Raw genomic sequence first — 12,819 nt, 5'->3', positions numbered from 1 at the left:
GTCCATTTTTGCATTTCAGTGTTATTGCAAACTGCTTTGTGAATGCAGGGATAACAGTATCTTTCCTCATTTGTAATTCAATTGCATAAGGGACCAGCTGTGCGCAATGATAAGCCATTCTTTTGTCTTCAAATTCAGGTGCCGGCCCACCTATGTGTGACAATATCTTTTGATTAAGGAAATCTAGCACCATACACATTCTGTGCATGATGTCATTGCCCATGTAAAAGTCATTTTGCGTTCCACACACTATCCAAACATTATGGTAAATTGTTTTTTGTCCAATGCTAATTTTCAGCATGCATCTACCCGCAATTCGGTTCTCAAAGTCTGGACCGTCTAAACCAGAGACATACTGGTTTTTAATCCTAAATTTCGGGATCTCCTCCCTTTCCATTATTTTTTGCAACAATTTCTCATTAATGAAGATCCTTTCCTGTTCAAGCGCTAAAGTGGCTTTTATTGTTTTAGAATGGTCATTTATCCTACATGAACCCATGGTTGTTCATCTTCCATGTGTATTTCAGCAAGAGTGGTAATGTGTTTTTCTGAACCTGCTCTAGGAGCAGTATTCTGTTTGCATGTCTTCTCTTTTAAATAAAAACGTAAGGTGTGCTCATCTATGGCAGTTTGCCATTCTTTCCTTGGTTCTAAGTATATTTGTACAGGTCATTTTTTATTTTCACTCCGCATCTTGTCTTGATACATTAATATAACAGTGACGCTAGGTATGCAACTATTCTGGAGATACACCTCCACTGCATCATTTGTTTTGGCAACGGTGTGACATTCATTTATATTGCTGTTTTGTGATTTTAGTTTCTTGGGTCTCTATGGTTTTTTTGTTAAGGACCACGGTACTCCATTCACCCCATCTATGAGCGGAGATGATCTTTTCAGGCAATCTGTTCCCATTAGAAATGGAATATCACAAATGGATGTGACCAATACCTCCTGTTTCATTCTGTGTTTACATATCTTTATGTCAACCTCGGTGGCGCCTATAATAGGCACCTCCTCCCCGTTAAAATTATGCACTGGACCTTGATTCTCCTTTACTGTGATCTGATTCTGCAGGGATCTCCCTTCATTGATACTCTTTACTAATTCTTTAGACATAATTGTGGCCTGTGCGCCAGTGTCAATCATTGCAAATGTATGGTATTTTTCTTCCACAATGATGGGAGCATAACACCTGTCTTCAACCTCCTCTAACACACATAGGAAATGCGAATTCTTACTGATTTCAGGGCTCACCTTTCTCAGGCCTTTTTCACTTTTGGCTAAGCACATCGGTAAATGGAAATTCTTCAGGTGATTGACCTGTACCCTCCTTTTGAGCATTTCTGTTTCCTGCTTGTGTTTGGTCATTGTTTGGATTGCCCAGGGAAGGAGCTATAGCATCGCCACTTACTCCCGGTTCACTGGTATTCCCCATGCATGAGTCATTTTTCTTAAACCTGTCTCTTTGTTCTTTTGGATTTTCAGGTTTTCCTATTTCATTTGTACATATCGCCAATGTTTGATTTAGTTCTAGGTTAAACCGTACCTCTCTTTTAGAAGTATTTGCATTTTCTGTTACATGTTCATGTACTGGTATTTTCACTTTTAAATCATTAGGCATCTCAGAGTCATTATGCAAAATTACATCAGAGCAAACTGTCTTTTCGGCGCTGCAGGTTTCATAAGTACTTAGTCACTTTTCAGAAGCCCCCCCGATCATTGCTATGGCCATCTGCCCCCTCCTTTGATGACTGTTTTTGTGTTGTGCAGAGCTTTCCTATTTGCTCAGCCAACATTTTCACTTGGGCCTCGAGGCACTGGAATCTTTCCATCTCTCTAGAATCCTCTCTCTGTGGCCTAGATCAATATTGGTTGTTTTCTCCCTGATTGGATCTATTCTGATACCTCTCAGGAGAATGATTTCTATTGGGATGGTTCCTGAACTCTTGATTCATTTGCGGAGGGGAGCGGGGTGCACCCATCCTTTGGTTGTAGTCTCCTGGTGGGGAATCATTGTCCTGACGTGAAGTGTAGTTCGTGTTCTGTCTCATGTCTTGTCTCTCAGGTTGTAGGTACTGGCCCCTATGTCGATTCCCATTATCAGTAAATCGATCCACATATCGGGGTCTATCCTGATTATCATATATCATGGTATTGGGATCAAATCTGCTTTGTGTCCCCAATGTCTGATAAGGACCATCATTTCTTTGATCCTGATTTTGTCTCTGATTATTGTTCATACCTGACATATCAGGTCGATAGCCTGCCTGGGGTCTATCTCCTAAGTACCTGGGTCTGATGTAACTCTCCCTATTATTAGGATCATGTGATTGGAACATTGGTGCAGTGTGTGATGACCTTTGTTGATTACCCCTCTGTTCAGGTGCCGAATTATTTTTACTTGGACTTTGAGCAGACTCAAGGGACATTTTGGCTGACCTGATTTCCATCACTGTTGCTGAGGGTTCTTTAGATTTACGTCTAGTATCTCTCATTTTATCACTTTCTCTACCCTGACAATAGAGTACCTCATATAGTTTTGTGCTTTGGTGTACAATCCATTCCAGGGACTTGTCACGGTCAAATTCACGGACCAATTTGGATATGATGTCTTTCTGCAGCCCATAGAAGTAGTTTTAAACTCATTGGAATTGGGGTCAAAAGATACATCAAAGCGAGAAAATGCTCTTTTTAAGTCTTGTAAAAACTGGCAAGGGGATGTATTAGGCCCAGCAGTGATTGTATAAGCTACTTTCTTTGCCTCCTACAATGACTGGAAAGGAGAAAAATTACGCCTGATCTCTTTTTCGAACTCCGCCCATGTCATATGCTGCTGTTCATTCAATCCTCTTATAATACTGGCCGTCGGGGCATCTAAAGTTAAATGAAAATATTGCCTGTACTGTTCCTTAGGTATCTGGAGTGCTTTAAAAACGTCATAAACCGCTTCTAAGTGATCCTCAATGCAGCATTCCCCTCCTTTTTTAAATGGTTTGATCAGGGCTTTAATGGATTTCATTATCTTTATGGGGCTACTTGTTGCAATGCATGGAATTGCACTACTTGGTGACTCAACCCTGGTTCCAGGTGTATGGGATTGGTGGCGGCCCCCAATGGGAGTATCAAATCTCCCAAGGGTGCTGCAACCAAGTTCAGTCACCGGCCCAGTCACTGGGGCACTAGCCCTTTGGGTAGAAATAGAATTCACCTCAACTCTATTGAATGTGGTACCCTGCCGTCTCTCCTGGGACATGGGAATGCACATTTGCTGTTCTAATTTAAGGAGCCTGTTTGCTTCGTTTTGCAAATAGTTGTTTTCATCACTCATTTTATTAATTACCTCCTGCATGTCGCACATTTGCATTTGGCACTCATTAAATTCTTTATTCCTCTTGTCTCTTTCTTGGAGCATTTTAACCATTTCTTGTTCCGTATTTTGGAGGTCACTTTCTTTCTCATAATGTTCTTTTTGTAAAATCTGCATCTCTGACACAACCTCATCTTTATCTTGTCTAATGTGGTCCACCAATGCTTTTAAGTGTACCAATTCTTGTTCACTGTCCTCAAATTGTTTCTTGCTTTTGGACAATTGAACATCAAAATCTCTGCATTTTAACTGCATGTCTTTTTGGCTTACATCCAATTCTCCTCTTAACATTTCCTGATTTTTAATTGCCCCATCTAAGTCCGTCTTTAACCTGTTAATTAGCTGGGTGTCATTTTCTTGCATTCGCAGGGACCTATTCAAAATAAACCAAATTTTGGCGCATAGCCGTATCAAACAGTCTTTCTCTGCATTTTTATCGGCTGCATTTAATAACCTTAGAAGGCAGACCTTAATTATGCTGCCTTCTGCAAAAATATTGTCTAGTTTTCTTTCTGCCCCTCACCCTGAATGCGGTCATGCCATTCTGAGGTACTGTTTGATGACCACGTCCCATGTGCGAATAACTTTGCCTCTAAATATTGCACTAGGTCTGAGAATGTGGTTTCCCTTTGAGACATTCTGAAATTCGTTTTTAGTGACACACTGCTATTATGAAATGGGTTCCCTTTTATTGTACAGATGGCGGTTTGAGACACACTTGCCACGCCCAGTAGGTGCTCTATGATCACTTTCCCGGCCTGCAACGCACCATAAATATGTAGGGTATTTTGTGTGGATTTGGGACCTAGCAGTATTTTCTTACCGCCAAAATAAAGTAATTCAGCAATAATCACTCCTTGCATTCAGATTGGGTTTGGTATTATAGTAATATAGTGGATATGCATTATTTCAGTACACAGATACATTTAGTTGGTATGCATTTCGTTGTGGTATAGTGATGAGCATAATTTCTTTGTTTTATTTGTGGCCCCAACATACAAAACCCCTTTCTTTTGTTTAGACTGTTCTTGCGATCTCTAGAGGCCCCAGGCTTCTACATTATTCAAGAACACCACATTTTCATATGGATTGCCACTTATGGCTGTTATCACTGATTTATCTACACCAGTGAGCTATGCTTCCATAACGTATTCACAATAACATGTGGTATAATCACTAATTTATTTACATTAGTCAAACTATTTCCTGAGGCCTCTTTCTCTGTGGACTCATCTACGTCCAACAGACTATCAGATTGTGTTCCACTCAGAAGTCACACACACATACACTGAGTGGAACCACACACACAGCTATTTATAATAACTCATAACATAACTTTTTCCACATGGGATGCTTGACATATATTACCTAATAAACTCCCCTTGTATCAGGTGATATGGGCTAACTGTACCAGAGAAAAACAGAAGCAAATAGAAGCCTTTACATGGATTGTGATTTACATCAATTTAATTTCAAAATCATACATTACCAGTTTTGCGAGGCAGTCTTTTCTAGAATAAACATAAGAGAAGCAATTGCAAAATACATGGCATTTCATTAGATTCTTCGCAACAATAAAAAGAACAGTGCATCAGTTGACTTGCATTTCTGAATAGCAACATTAGAACGCAGCTATCGCTACACTGCCTGACTGAAATAGCTTTCATTCACACACCGCATTCTCGCTTTTTGTAAGATAATTACCAGCAAAATTGTAGCAGATCAGCACGCAAACTCTCTGGACAGGTCGCCATCTTTAAATGGCTCGGGGCTTCCATTTGTAACACCCGGCGAGGGCATGCAGTTCCAATCTGCACTCTTTGGTCCTCAAACCGGTGCCAATTGACTGGAATCTCCAGCCTGTGAAGGTCAGCAATACACTGGAACGACGCCCCTCAATCAGGCAGCCCCACAGCAACTCCCCTCGGGCTTCTCACCCAAGCTGTGTAAAATGTCCACTGCCTTTCTCTCTCCCCGAGATTCTTCAGGAAACCTCAGTTACAGCCCTTAAGGTGATGTGTCACCAATCAAAATACACAATAATCTATCCTCCTCTTTCAACAATGGCTTGGCTTATACGGTTTAGAAACTGTATCTACTCCTTTCCTGGCATGCAGGTTTCGCATCCAGCTAACACAGTGAACAGAGAAGAAAAAAAAAATGAATCCAAGTGCACGTTTAAAATGACTTTCAGAGCCTGTCTTTTCCACCTCATTTTGCACTGGAGAACACATTATGATGTTATTTGATTAGAATCATGTTAGTACTGTTAATTATATTAGTTAATTAATGCTCTAATGTGTCTCCTGCAACAGAGGCATTTCAGGTGAGAGAGAAGAAAAAAAATGCGTTTTTCAATGTGATAAAAATTGCTGTGTTATTGACTGAGTAGCCTGCCTTCATTTACATGTCCATGTCACATTGGCAACACATGGCTTGCTGTACCACATTATAGCAATACATTAATATCATGCAATGGTGCTGTGCTCCCAAAACACGCTAAATAATCCTACAAGAGCCTTTTAAATTACTTAATTGTCAACCTGGGGGTAATGACCCATGCATAACAGAGCTGGGTGTTGTGAGGAACCTGAGGGCATCCTCACTTCTTTCCCCCATAGATCCTCCTCTCAGGTGGCCAGGGAAAGGCCATCTCTTTGAGATCCCGACCATGGGTGTGGCTATGCAAGGGAGGAGCACCTGTGTGGAGGGAACCTGGGAAGTTGAGGAGAGGATGACCTTGGGTGAGATATGGTATCCCCCTTTCCCTTTTCAAAATGAACCCTCTATCCCTCGAGCGTTTGTAGGCTACTGTCAGTCTTTCTCCCTTCCTTCCCCCCCAAATTGTCCCAGAGAAACATCACTTTAATACTGGGACGAGGAGAAGACGCCACAGAGTTATTTACACTTCCGTTAATTCAAACCTCCCCAAACACAATTCTGGTACTGAGACGAGGAAGATGGCTATGGAGGATTTCAGTTGGAACAGTCAGGCATGTCCAGCTAAAAGGTTTCACCATGATCAGACAATTGAAGTCAATGACCCACACCTGCAGTCATTTATCAATCTCGGGTGTATAAAAGAGCTTACCGCCCAGCACCTAGAGAAAGAAGCGGACTGGAGAGCAGCTGTGCCGAGCAAGAGTGCGAGAGAGACGCTAAAGCCAAGGCTGGCTTTGAGAGGGTCTAGAAAGTCTGCTGCCCTCCCTATCAGGTGCACATAGGAGAAGCTGTGTGGTGTTGAAGCCTTCTGTTTGCAGCAGGACTCTAAGAGAGCGAGCTGTGCTCTCTGTAGTTGCTGCTATTCGGCGCAGGACTCCAGTAGAGCAAGCGCTGCTTGCTCTGGCTACTTCGAGAGAGGAGCGGAGCAAATAGAAGCCGGAAAGCAGAGCGGAGAAACCTGAGGGAGCCGCCGTAAGCAACCAGTGAGTGAAAATGGGGAAACACTTGTACCGGGGTGCTCTGGTGACTGGAAACAAGCACATTTAAATGCCAAACAAAGTTATGGTGAGCACTTTGGAAAGTCAAAACAGGTACCTTTGCATATCAAACAAGCTGAAGATTGTTATAAAGAAGTTGAAACATTCATTTTTAAAACCGAACGAACTGAAAGACATTGTAAGCATATTTGAAAACCATACAGAACAAAAGCAAGTCATGAGCACTTATGAAGGAAGTCGAAATAAGGTGGTGCAAATAGCAGATACCACGGAATGAAGTGTGTGAGACACAAGTGGTAGCAAAGCCAAAAGAATACCAAGAAGGATATGGAATGAGAAACTATGTATAACCATGTGTGTTGGCCAAATAGCCACGGTTAAGTGTTTCAGGTTAAGAAGAAACCTATGTTGGCAAGAGCCAGAGGAATACAGAAAGTGTACAAAAGTGCAAAGGGGTATCAGTTGCATGAGCTGTAATGGTTGGAGTGTGTGGTCCGACAACTGCGCCTAGATAGAGTACCCCCTTCTTCGAAAGATACAAGGAAAGTAAAGATAAAGAAGCTTATGTTTGGCAACAGTTACTTGAGTAATTTTTAACTGAAGAAACAGAACGAACTATGTGAACCAGTAAAAGGTATTGATAACAAAGGCTATGGGAAGTTTCCCAAATAACTGTTTTATTTTGGAAAAGCTGGAAGATTTGAACTGGTATTGGTTTTGAAAGCTGGAAGATTTGATCACTTGGGGAAGGGGACCCCGAGACTTTGTGAACTGTGTTGAATTTGGGGAGAGGGAAGCTGAGTACAAGCCAGGAGCAGGAAGAAGCTCAGAACTCTATTTTGATCACTATTCATTTTGCTGCTGACAACCATACAAATTATATAAAGTTAGTTGTGAGGGCAAGTATAGGTTTTGGACACATATAGACCTTTGATTCGGACTTACTGATACAGACACTCCTTAGTTTTCTTTAGGTAGGGAAATCCCACCTTAGCATATGGCAAGTTAGGCCTTACTTGATCCTGACTTTTAAGTTGAATAAAACTTTTGAGAACAAATTTGAATCTGCAGTCTCTGTTTCTTACTTCATGATGCCTTCACAGTGTGTATTCAGTTTGTCTTAGCTGAGTTTCACCCAGGCGCTGGCCAAGAAGCCTTCCCTTTTTGATGTTCCTGGGTGACATCTCCTGTCCAGAGCAGGACATCTCCATGGAGGTTGGTGGGAACTGAGCTTCAAAGGCAGCCTGCCAAGATACTATGGGTAGTTCTCACCAGGGTGCTGATTATTGTAGACCTTTTGATGTAGGAAGACAGAGGAAGGGGGTGGAGTTGGAGTAGCCCAGAAAGAGGTTTAGACCACAGAGGTGTCTCCCCATCTTGGATTTTGCTAGGCTTCCCCAAACATCGTGTCCCCTCTCCACTTCCTGCCTGCAGGCAAGGCACTCAGAGTATGACATCAGCAGGCAAAGACATTTGTTACAGCAGTCAATCTTGGGCCCCTGACAGGCTTGCTGTGGACCAATCTGCTGTAGCATTTTGACAATATAAGGTAAGAAACCCTCCACTTAGTTGATTTGTCTTTGGACCTCGAGACAAGACAGGTTCACCTGAAACTCTGTTGGGGGATACAATCTATTCTAATGTACTCTGCCATAGAGGTTGTCAGGAAACATTTTCTTTTTGCTGCTTTCTCTCTATAGACATCAATGGGACACCCAACCTTTTGCTGTTTTGAACCTGTTCTGAAATGTGTAGGCAAGTGAATTATTTTTATTTCACCTGTCTTGCTAAACTTATCTGTTTGAGGCACTGATCAGTCTCTATAGCTTTTAGTGTACGAGAGTTCTGTTCTCCATAGGAAAATTCGCAGTTAAGTTCCCCTTACAGTGAAGTGCGGCAGGGACACACTGTGTCTCTGTGGCTTTGATATTTGTAACATTGTGACTACTTGAATGATGTGTCCAGGATGGTCTAGTGCCAGTGGCACAAAGTTAGGTTGCTATGCTTCTGTAGACCCAGGACCCCAGAACTTGTCTTTGCAGCCAACCAGCATTGTTTTCTTCAACCGTCCTGGCGAAGCCCTGCTCTTTTGCCGATTTCCAAAGGGCGTTAATTGGTGCTGCGTCAAGAACACCATTGTGGACTCGCTCAGCAGGGAGTTGCGTTCCTGCCACGAATGGGAGCTTCGCCAGGACCAAATAGACCTTCTGTTCGACAGTTGGGGCAAACCTCAGATCGATCTCTTTGCGACTGCGGCAAACGCTGAGTGCCAGAAGTTTGCCAGCAGGTTCCCTCAGCCATGAAGCATGGGGGGGATGTGTTTTTGTGTGGGAGGGACAGTTCCTGCACGCTTTTCCTCCATTTCCACTCATGCTATGTGTGATCAACACGCTAGGACAGTACCACTGCAAGATAATACCCATTGCCCCTACATGGCTGAGGCAGATATGTTATCCGGACCTGCTGCATCTGTCGGTGGCCCCGTCCATCAGGCTACCACTGTTCCCGGACCTTCTCACCAGAGAGGGAAGGGCAATTCTTCACCACAACCCGGTGTCTCTCAAACTGAGAGCATGGCTCCTGCAGCCCTAGAGTATGGAGGTTATGCTTTACCAATGGAATCTAAGGAGATCCTGGCCACAGCCTCGTCACCATTGAAATGCTATGGTCATAAATGGAAGCGTTTCTCTGTGTGGTGCCGGACTCGGAAGATCACCTCCCCACACACCTTGCGGGTCCCGGCCCCACAGCTTGTACCCTATTTGCTCTCCTTGGCCAAGGCAGGATTGGCTCACGCCTCTTATCAAGGTGCACCTCGCTGCCATCACGTCTCCTGGTAGACCCTCCCTGTGGTCGCACAAACTTGTCAAAAAGCTCCTCATGGGGCTCTTTGGGACTTTTCCGCCAGTGAAGGCTCCAGCCCCAACTTGGAACTCAATGTAGTACTTGCTCATGGTTGCTCATTTTGAACCTATGCATCAAGTCCCAATCAAGTTCTTCTAGCTGTCACCTCTGCCAAGAGGAACGGGAGATCAAGCAGCATTGTCGTGCAAGCAGCATTACTTGTCGTTCCACGCTTCAAAGGTGGTACTGCGTACACACCCCACCTTTATGCCAAAGGTTCCGTCAGTATTTCACCTCAACGGACCTTTGGTATTACCTGTCTTCTTCCCGTTTCTTGCGTCGCCAGAATTTGCTGGATGTGGCACATGCCTCGAAGTTCTACGTGACACGTACAAAGAATTTTGAGCAGGCCGCTGCCAGAGTCATAGCAGCAACGACAGCGTATTCTCTCTAGTGCGCCCCTGCTCGACATCTGCAGGGCTGCTAAGTGGAGGTCCATGCACACCTTCACAAGGTTCTACTGCATCAACAGGATTCCAGGGAGAGGTCCAGAGCCGGCCAAGCAGTGCTACACAACCTTTTCACTTGTGGCGAGTCTGTTTAGTGCTATGTAATCTTTATTCATGATCATGTGAATCCATGCCAGACACTATGCTGGAGAAGGAACAAGTTACTTACCTGTAACTCCGGTTCTCTGGCATGGATTCACATGCAAACCCTCCCTCCCTCCCTCCTCCCCCTCTGTGGCTCTTCTTGATTCATACAGCCACTTTAAGTGCTTACCAAATATGAAGATGTCCACCAGGGGTGGAGCTTAGGGAGAGGACTGTCATTGGATGGGGTCAGTATGACCCAGAGGACAGTGATTGGTTTTGAGGAGAAATACAATTTTAAAGTGAAAGTGAAACTGTTTTTTCTTTTATCGAGGATTCCCAGCCTGACGGCGGGGAATATTCATGAGCATGTGAATCCATACCAGACCCATGCTGGAGAACAGGAGTTACAGGTAAGTAACTTGTTCCTTTTTAAAGGTTTGGATGCGTGTACGTTGGCGCAACATATTACGTGTCGACAGGCAGTGTCTGCTGTGCACCTGCGTCGCATAACACTGCAGCCTTGTCCTGCGCTGGCATTATGCACAATGCTGGCCAGCTTCTTTCTGTTTGTCCCATAGTACTACATCATGCAGAAGGCCTGGTGGTGGAGGAGAGTAAGCAACCCAATCATGCAGAAGGCCTGGTGGTGGAGGAGAGTAAGCAACCCAATGGGGAGAGACCTGCCGATTAACTAGAATACAACAGAGGGATCCAGACAGCCAGCTGGCATTCCAGACATTCTGCCTAACACGGACTGCAAATCGGATTGTACCTTCAGTGGGACCACAGAATGGTCTGCATATCGAACCAGCAATCTGGATGCTCCACATGACAGACTGCAAACTTAATTGTACTTTCAGCGGGACCGCAGAACTGTACGTGTATCAAACTCCCAATCTGGACATTCACATTAATCCTGACACAAATACTGGAATTGACTATACATTGAATTGGCTGCCTTTTCCAAACACTGAAGGTACTGCACATGACAAGGGGGTGGGGCTTAAAGATTATCGTATGGGTTTGTATAACTGTAACCCAGCTCCCAGGGAGAAGGAAACCAGCGGCTGGCTATAGGAACCAGCTGAGGTACAGAGAGCCAATGCAAGGGCAAAGGGCAGTATACAAAGGGGCACACCAAACAGGGCAGTGTGGGTAGTTCGGGTGAGGTCAAGAAAGGAGGACCAAAAGACCAAGCAAAGCAAGGAGGGTGCAGTGGGGCAGGGAGGTGCATTGTTGAAAGCCTGTGCAGGGTGAGGTTTTGGTTGGTGGGAGACAGTGGTACTTGGGTGTTAGTGCAAGGTGAGTGAGTGAGACTACCAGAGAGTAGGAGGTGAATGAGAGTAAATGGGAAGGTCATTTGGAGAGTGAAAAGGGGTGACTGGCAGAAGATGTAAGTGGAGGATGGATTAGTAATGTGGAGCGGGGAGAATAGAAGCGTGGAATGGAAAGAAGAGAACAGCAGTAGGGAGATGGGTAGTGGGGAGAGTAGTAGTGGGGGAAGGGAGTGTAGTAGGAAGATGAAAATGTAGTGAGGAGTGGGGAGAGTATAAGTGTGCAGAGGGGGGAAGTTGTAGAAATTGGAGGAGATGGGAGTAGGAGAGAGCATCGGAGGGACAGAGGGGAAATGTGAGATGGAGAGTGGGAGGAAAAAAGTGTGGAGAGTAGAAGGAAAGGGGAGGAAGGATAAAACATCAGAGTTTGAAAGGAAAAAGACAAGTAATAAAGGGGTGTTTGGAAGGCACCTCTTTTTGTGCAAAATTATTGTGGGCCCTAGGTTAGGAGTGACCTAGATTGTTCCGTGAGGAAGTGAGAGAGAGAAAGGGTGTTATGACCAGCCAGTCAGTTGTTATACAGTAGGGGGTTACCGATCTCTGCTGACCTCCTTGGGGTTAAAGGACCCCTGGGCTAAAATGGTAGAACCCATGGGGGACAATGGCCGGTCCTTGGTGAGTCCTTTCTCAATTAGATCAATAAAAACCTTTTAACTATCTCTAATAGTGTGTTCTTGAGGCCATCTGTGACACTAGACATTAGGGTCCTTCCCTGTTCACCATGTTAGGGTGGCCTCTCAGAATCTGTCCACAGGGCTCCTTCTTTAAATCCATCTTAATGGTTCCATCATTAACTATTAAATTCTGTTAGTGCCTTGTGAAGCCAAGAAAGACTTGAATCTGATTTTGAGTGAAATTTGGTTGCCAGGACCACCTGAATGTTGCTCTACAGTGGCTGAACACCATCTTTGTTCACAAGGTACCATTGAGCTGTGCCCCACCTAGCACTTTGATGATTTCATGATGAGCTTTGCACTCTGAAGATCCGTTAACACTCTCTTGAATTAGCTCAAATGCGCTTAAAAACTAGAGCTGAAGATGGGTATGTCATATTGTTAGGGAGAATTCTCAAAAATGGCTGATTTCCCTTACCTAATGAGTCCCTCAGCAGCTTTGCTGGATTTCTAGGGTTTATTTTTTTCACCTGGTAAGAGTGCATGCCTTTTTCCCACTCCATGAGCATCATTTTTATGTGTGTTACACAGCACCTTCAGTGCAGTGACACAGGGTTGTCT

The 12,819-nt window shown here is 44.1% G+C and overlaps 1 protein-coding gene across 2 annotated transcripts in view; it reads left to right on the top strand.

Moving 5' to 3' along the window:
* Positions 1–12,819, top strand: part of ACCS (1-aminocyclopropane-1-carboxylate synthase homolog (inactive)) — a 1,238,632-nt gene that overhangs the window by 869,018 nt on the left and 356,795 nt on the right. The window lies entirely within an intron of this gene.

Source organism: Ambystoma mexicanum, chromosome 11, assembly GCF_040938575.1.
Source record: "Ambystoma mexicanum isolate Mex_15411 chromosome 11, UKY_AmexF1_1, whole genome shotgun sequence".
NCBI classification, from domain to species: Eukaryota; Metazoa; Chordata; class Amphibia; order Caudata; family Ambystomatidae; genus Ambystoma; species Ambystoma mexicanum.
Note: the sequence above shows the minus strand (reverse complement) of the source record. Positions and strands in the feature narration are given on the sequence as shown.